Raw genomic sequence first — 6,728 nt, 5'->3', positions numbered from 1 at the left:
AGTTGGGGTCATGTCACAGTGGGGAGCAGGTCAGTGGTGCCCAAGTCACTGTGGGGCTATGTCACAGTGGTCAGCGGATCAGTAGTGGCCATGTCACTGTTGGGGCCATGTCACAGTGGGCAGCAGGTCAGTGGTGGCCATGTCACTATGGGGGCCATGTCACAGTGTGCAGCAGGTCAGTAGTGGCCACGTCACTGTGGGGCCATGTCACAGTGTGCAGCAGGTCAGTGATGGCCATGTCACAGTGAGCAACAGGCCACTGGTTGCCAAGTCACTGTGGGGGCTATGTCACAGTGGGCAGCAGGTCAGTGCTGGCCATGTCACTATGGGGGCCATGTCACAGTGGGCATCAGGTCAATGGTGGCCATGTCACTATGGGGGCTATGTCACATTGGGGAGCAGGTCAATGGTGGCCATGTCACAATGAGCAACAGGCCACTGGTGGCCATGTCACTGTGCTGGCCAGTCACAGTGGGCAGCAGGTCAGTGATGGCCATGTCACAGTGAGTAACAGGCCACAGTGGGCAGCAGGTCAGTGGGGGCTCTGTCACAGTGGGCAGCAGGTCAGTAGTGGCCACGTCACTGTGGGGCCATGTCACAGTGTGCAGCAGGTCAGTGATGTCCATGTCACAGTGAGTAACAGGCCACTGGTTGCCATGTCACTGTGGGGGCTATGTCACAGTGGGCAGCAGGTCAGTGGTGATCATGTTACTGTTTGGGACATGTCACAGTGGGCAGCAGGTCAGAGCTGGCCATGTCACTGTGGGGGCCATGTCACAGGTGTCAGCGGGACAGTGGTGGCCATGTCAATGTGAGGTCATGTCACAGTGGGCAGCAGATCAGTTGTGGCCATGTCACAATGAGCAATAGTCCACTGGTGGCCATGTCACTGTGGTGGCCAATCACAGTGGGCAGCAGGTCAGTGGTGGCCATGTCACTGTGGGGGCCATGTCAGAGTGGTCAGCGGGTCAGTGGTGGCCATGTCACTGTGAGCTCATGTCACAGTGGGCAGCAGGTCAGTGGTGGCCACGTCACTGTGGGGCCATGTGACAGTGGGCAGCATGTCAGTAGTGATGTTGTTACTGTATGTGACATGTCACAGTGGGGAGCATGTCAGTGGTGGCAATGTCACTGTGAGGTCATGTCACAGTGTGCAGATGGTCAGTGGTGGCCATGTCACAGTGAGCAACAGGCCACTGGTTGCCATGTCACTGTGGTGGCTCTGTCACAGTGGGCAGCAGGTCAGTGCTGGCCATGTCACAGTGAGCAACAGGCCACTGGTTGCCATGTCACTGTGGGGGCTATGTCACATTGGGCAGCAGGTCAGTGGTGGCCATGTCACAGTGAGATCATGTCACAGTGTGCAGCAGGTCAGTGTTGGCCATGTCACAGTGAGAAACAGGCCACTGGTTGCCATGTCACTGTGGGGGATATTTCACAGTGGGCAGCAGGTCAGTTGTGGCCAAGTCTATATGGGGCCATGTTACAGTGGTCAGCGGGTCAGTGGTGGCCATGTCACTTTGGGGGCCATGTCACAGTGGGCAGCGGGTCAGTGGTGGCCATGTCACTGTGGGGGCCATGTCACTATGGGGGCCATGTCACAGTGGGCAGTAGGTCAGTGGTGGGCCATGTCACTGTGGGGGCCATGTCACAGTGGTCAGCGGGTCAGTGGTGGCCATGTCACTGTGGGGCCATGTCACAGGTGTAAGCGGGTCAGTGGTGGCCATGTCACTGTGAGGTCATGTCACAGTGTGCAGCAGGTCAGTGGTGGCCATGTCACAGTGAGCAACAGGCCACTGGTTGCCATGTCACTGTGGGGGCTATGTCACAGTGGGCAAAAGGTCAGTGCTGGCCATGTCACTGTGGGGGACATGTCACAGTGTGCAGCAGGTCAGTAGTGTCCATGTCACTGTGAGGTCATGTCACAGTGGGCAGCAAGTCAGTGGTGGCCATGTCACAGTGAGCAACAGGCCACTGGTTGCCATGTCACTATGGGGGCCATGTCACAGTGGGCAGCAGGTCGGTTGTGGCCATGTCACTATGGGGGCCATGTCACAGTGGGCAGCAGGTCAGTAGTGGCCACATCACTGTGGGGCCATGTCACAGTGTGCAGCAGGTCAGTGATGGCCATGTCACAGTGAGCAACAGGCCACTGGTTGCCATGTCACTGTGGGGGCTATGTCACAGTGGGCAGCAGGTCACTGCTGGCCATGTCACTATGGGGGCCATGTCACAGTGGGCAGCAGGTCAGTGGTGGCCATGTCACTATGGGGGCCATGTCACAGTGGGCAGCAGGACAGTAGAGGCCACGTCAATGTGGGGCCATGTCACTGTGGGCAGCAGGTCAGTAGTGGCCACGTCACTGTGGGGCTATGTCACAGTGGTCAGCGGGTCAGTGGTGGCCATGTCACTGTTGGGGTCATGTCACAGTGGGCAGCAGGTCAGTGATGGCCATGTCACAGTGAGTAACAGTCCACTGGTTGCCATGTCACTGTGGGGGCTATGTCACAGTGGGCAGCAGGTCAGTGGTGGCCATGTCACTATGGGGGCTATGTCACATTGGGCAGCAGGTCAGTGGTGGCCATGTCACTGTGAGGTCATGTCACAGTGTGCAGCAGGTCAGTGGTGGCCATGTCACAGTGAGCAACAGGCCACTGGTTGCCATGTCATTGTGGGGGCTATGTCACATTGGGCAGCAGGTCACTAGTGGCCATGTCACTATGGGGGCTATGTCACAGTGGGCAGCAGGTCAGTGGTGGTCATGTCACTATGGCGGCCATGTCACAGTGGGCAGCAGGTCAGTGGTGGCCACGTCACTGTGGGGCCATGTCACAGTGTGCAGCAGGTCAGTGATTGCCATGTCACAGTGAGCAACAGGCCACTGGTTGCCATGTCACTGTGGGGGCTATGTCACAGTGGGCAGCAGGTCAATGCTGGCCATGTCACTATGGGGGCCATGTCACAGTGGGCAGCAGGTCAGTGGTGGCCATGTTACTGTGAGGTCATGTCACAGTGTGCAGCAGGACAGTGGTGGCCATGTCACTATGGGGGCCATGTCACAGTGGGCAGCAGGTCAGTAGTGGCCACGTCACTGTGGGGCCATGTCACAGTGTGCAGCAGGTCAGTGATGGCCATGTCACAGTGAGCAACAGGCCACTGGTTGCCATGTCACTGTGGGGGCTATGTCACAGTGGGCAGCAGGTCAGTGGTGGCCATGTCACTATGGGGGCCATGTCACAGTGGGCAGCAGGTCAATGGTGGCCATGTCACTATGGGGGCTATGTCACATTTGGCAGCAGGTCAGTGGTGACCATGTCACTGTGAGGTCATGTCACAGTGTGCAGCAGGACAGTGGTGGCCATGTCACAGTGAGCAACAGGCCACTGGTTGCCATGTCACTGTGGGGGCTATGTCACAGTGGGCAGCATGTCAGTGGTGGCCATGTCATTGTTGGGGCCATGTCACAGTGGGCAGCAGGTCAGTGGTGGCCATGTCACTATGGGGGCCATGTCACTGTCTGCAGCAGGTCAGTGATGGCCATATCACAGTGAGAAACAGGCCACTGGTTGCCATGTCACTGTGGGGCCTATGTCACAGTGGGCAGCAGGTCAGTGGTGCCCAAGTCACTATAGGGGCCATGTCACAGTGGGCAGCATGTCAGTAGTGGCCACGTCACTGTGGGGCCATGTCACAGTGTGAAGCAGGTCACTGATGGCCATGTCACAGTGAGCAACAGGCCACTGGTTGCCATGTCACTGTGGGGGCTATGTCACAGTGGGCAGCAGGTCAGTGGTGGCCATGTCACTATGGGGGCCATGTCACAGTGGGCAGCATGTCAGTAGTGGCCACGTCACTGTGGGGCCATGTCACAGTGTGCAGCAGGTCAGTGATGGCCATGTCACAGGGAGCAACACGCCACTGGTTGCCATGTCACTGTGGGGGCTATGTCACAGTGGGCAGCAGGTCAGTGGTGACCAAGTCACTGTGGGGCTATGTCACAGTGGTCAGCGGGTCAGTAGTGGCCATGTCACTGTTGGGGCCATGTCACAGTGGGCAGCAGGTCAGTGGTGGCTATGTCACTATGGGGGCCATGTCACTGTGGGCAGCAGGTCAGTGGTGCCCAAGTCACTGTGGGGCTATGTCACAGTGTGCAGCAGGTCAGTGGTGGCCATGTCACTATGGGGGCCATGTCACAGTGGGCAGCAGGTCAGTGGTGGCCATGTCACTATGGGGGTCATGTCACAGTGGGCAGCAGGTCAGTGGTGCCCAAGTCACTGTGGGGCTATGTCACAGTGGTCAGCGGGTCAGTGGTGGCCATGTCACTGTTGGGGTCATGTCACAGTGGGCAGCAGGTCAGTGGTGGCCATGTCACAGTGAGTAACAGGCCACTGGTTTCCATCTCACTGTGGGGGCTATGACACAGTGGGCAGCAGGAAAGTGGTGGCCATGTCATATGGGGGCCATGTTACAGTGGGCAGCAGGTCAGTAGTGGCCACGTCACTGTGGGGCAATGTCACAGTGGGCAGCAGGTCAGTAGTGTCCATGTCACTGTGAGGTCATGTCACAGTGGGCAGCAAGTCAGTGGTGGCCATGTCACAGTGAGCAACAGGCCACTGGTTGCCATGTCACTATGGGGGCCATGTCACAGTGGGCAGCAGGTCGGTTGTGGCCATGTCACTATGGGGGCCATGTCACAGTGGGCAGCAGGTCAGTAGTGGCCACATCACTGTGGGGCCATGTCACAGTGGGCAGCAGGTCAGTGATGGCCATGTCACAGTGAGAAACAGGCCACTGGTTGCCATGTCACTGTGGGGGCTATGTCACAATGGGCAGCAGGTCAGTGGTGGCCATGTCACTATGGGGGCCATGTCACAGTGGGCAGCAGGTCAGTAGTGGCCACGTCACTATGGGGGCCATGTCACTGTGGGCAGCAGGTCAGTAGTGGCCACGTCACTGTGGGGCTATGTCACAGTGGTCAGCGGGTCAGTGGTGGCCATGTCACTGTTGGGGTCATGTCACAGTGGGCAGCAGGTCAGTGATGGCCATGTCACAGTGAGTAACAGTCCACTGGTTGCCATGTCACTGTGGGGGCTATGTCACAGTGGGCAGCAGGTCAGTGGTGGCCATGTCACTATGGGGGCTATGTCACATTGGGCAGCAGGTCAGTGGTGGCCATGTCACTGTGAGGTCATGTCACAGTGTGCAGCAGGTCAGTGGTGGCCATGTCACAGTGAGCAACAGGCCACTGGTTGCCATGTCATTGTGGGGGCTATGTCACATTGGGCAGCAGGTCACTAGTGGCCATGTCACTATGGGGGCTATGTCACAGTGGGCAGCAGGTCAGTGGTGGTCATGTCACTATGGCGGCCATGTCACAGTGGGCAGCAGGTCAGTGGTGGCCACGTCACTGTGGGGCCATGTCACAGTGTGCAGCTGGTCAGTGGTGGCCATATCACAGTGAGAAACAGGCCACTGGTTGCCATGTCACTGTGGGGGCTATGTCACAGTGGGCAGCAGGTCAGTGCTGGCCATGACACTGTGGGGGCCATGTCACAGTGGGCAGCAGGTCAGTAGTGGCCATGTCACTGTGAGGTCATGTCACAGTGTGCAGCAGGCCACTGGTTGCCATGTCACTGTGGGGTCTATGTCAGAGTGGGCAGCAGGTCAGTGGTGGCCATGTCACTATGTGGGCCATATCACAGTGGGCAGCAGGTCAGTAGTGGTCACGTCACTGTGGGGCCATGTCACAGTGTGCAGCAGGTCAGTGATGGCCATGTCACTGTGGGGCTATGTCACAGTGTGCAGCTGGTCAGTGATGGCCATGTCACAGTGAGCATCAGACCACTGGTTGCCATGTCACTGTGGGGGCTATGTCACAGTGGGAAGCAGGTCAGTGGTGGCCTTGTCACTATGGGGGCCATGTCACAGTGGGCAGCAGGTCAGTAGTGGCCACGTCACTGTGGGGCCATGTCACAGTGTGCAGCAGGTCAGTGCTGGCCATTTCACTATGGGGGCCATGTCACAGTGGGCAGCAGGTCAGTGGTGGCCATGTCACTGTGAGGTCATGTCACAGTGTGCAGCAGGTCACTGGTGGCCATGTCACAGTGAGCAACAGGCCACTGGTTGCCATGTCACTGTGGGGTCTATGTCACAGTGGGCAGCAGGTCAGTAGTGGCCATGTCACTATGGGGGCCATGTCACAATGTGCAGCAGGTCAGTAGTGGTCACGTCACTTTGGGGGCTATGTCACATTGGGCAGCAGGTCAGTGGTGGCCATGTCACTGTGAGGTCATGTCACAGTGGGCAGCAGGTCAGTAGTGGCCATGTCACTATGGGGTCCATGTCACAGTGTGCAGCAGGTCAGTGATGGGCATGTCACAGTAAGCAACAGGCAACAGGTGGCCATGTCACTGTGGGGGCTATGTCAGAGTGGGCAGCAGGTCAGTGGTGGCCATGTCAGAGTGAGCAACAGGCCACTGGTTGCCATGTCACTGTGGGAGATATGTCACAGTGGGCAGCAGGTCACTGCTGGCCATGTCACTATGGGGGCCATGTCACAGTGGGCAGCAGGTCGGTTGTGGCCATGTCACTATGGGGGTCATGTCACAGTGGGCAGCAGGTCAGTAGTGGCCACATCACTGTGGGACCATGTCACAGTGTGCAGCAGGTCAGTGATGGCCATGTCACAGTGAGCAACAGGCCACTGGTTGCCATGTCACTGTGGGGTC

Source organism: Strix aluco, unplaced genomic scaffold (genome assembly GCF_031877795.1).
Source record: "Strix aluco isolate bStrAlu1 unplaced genomic scaffold, bStrAlu1.hap1 HAP1_SCAFFOLD_82, whole genome shotgun sequence".
Classification (NCBI taxonomy): domain Eukaryota; kingdom Metazoa; phylum Chordata; class Aves; order Strigiformes; family Strigidae; genus Strix; species Strix aluco.
Note: the sequence above shows the minus strand (reverse complement) of the source record.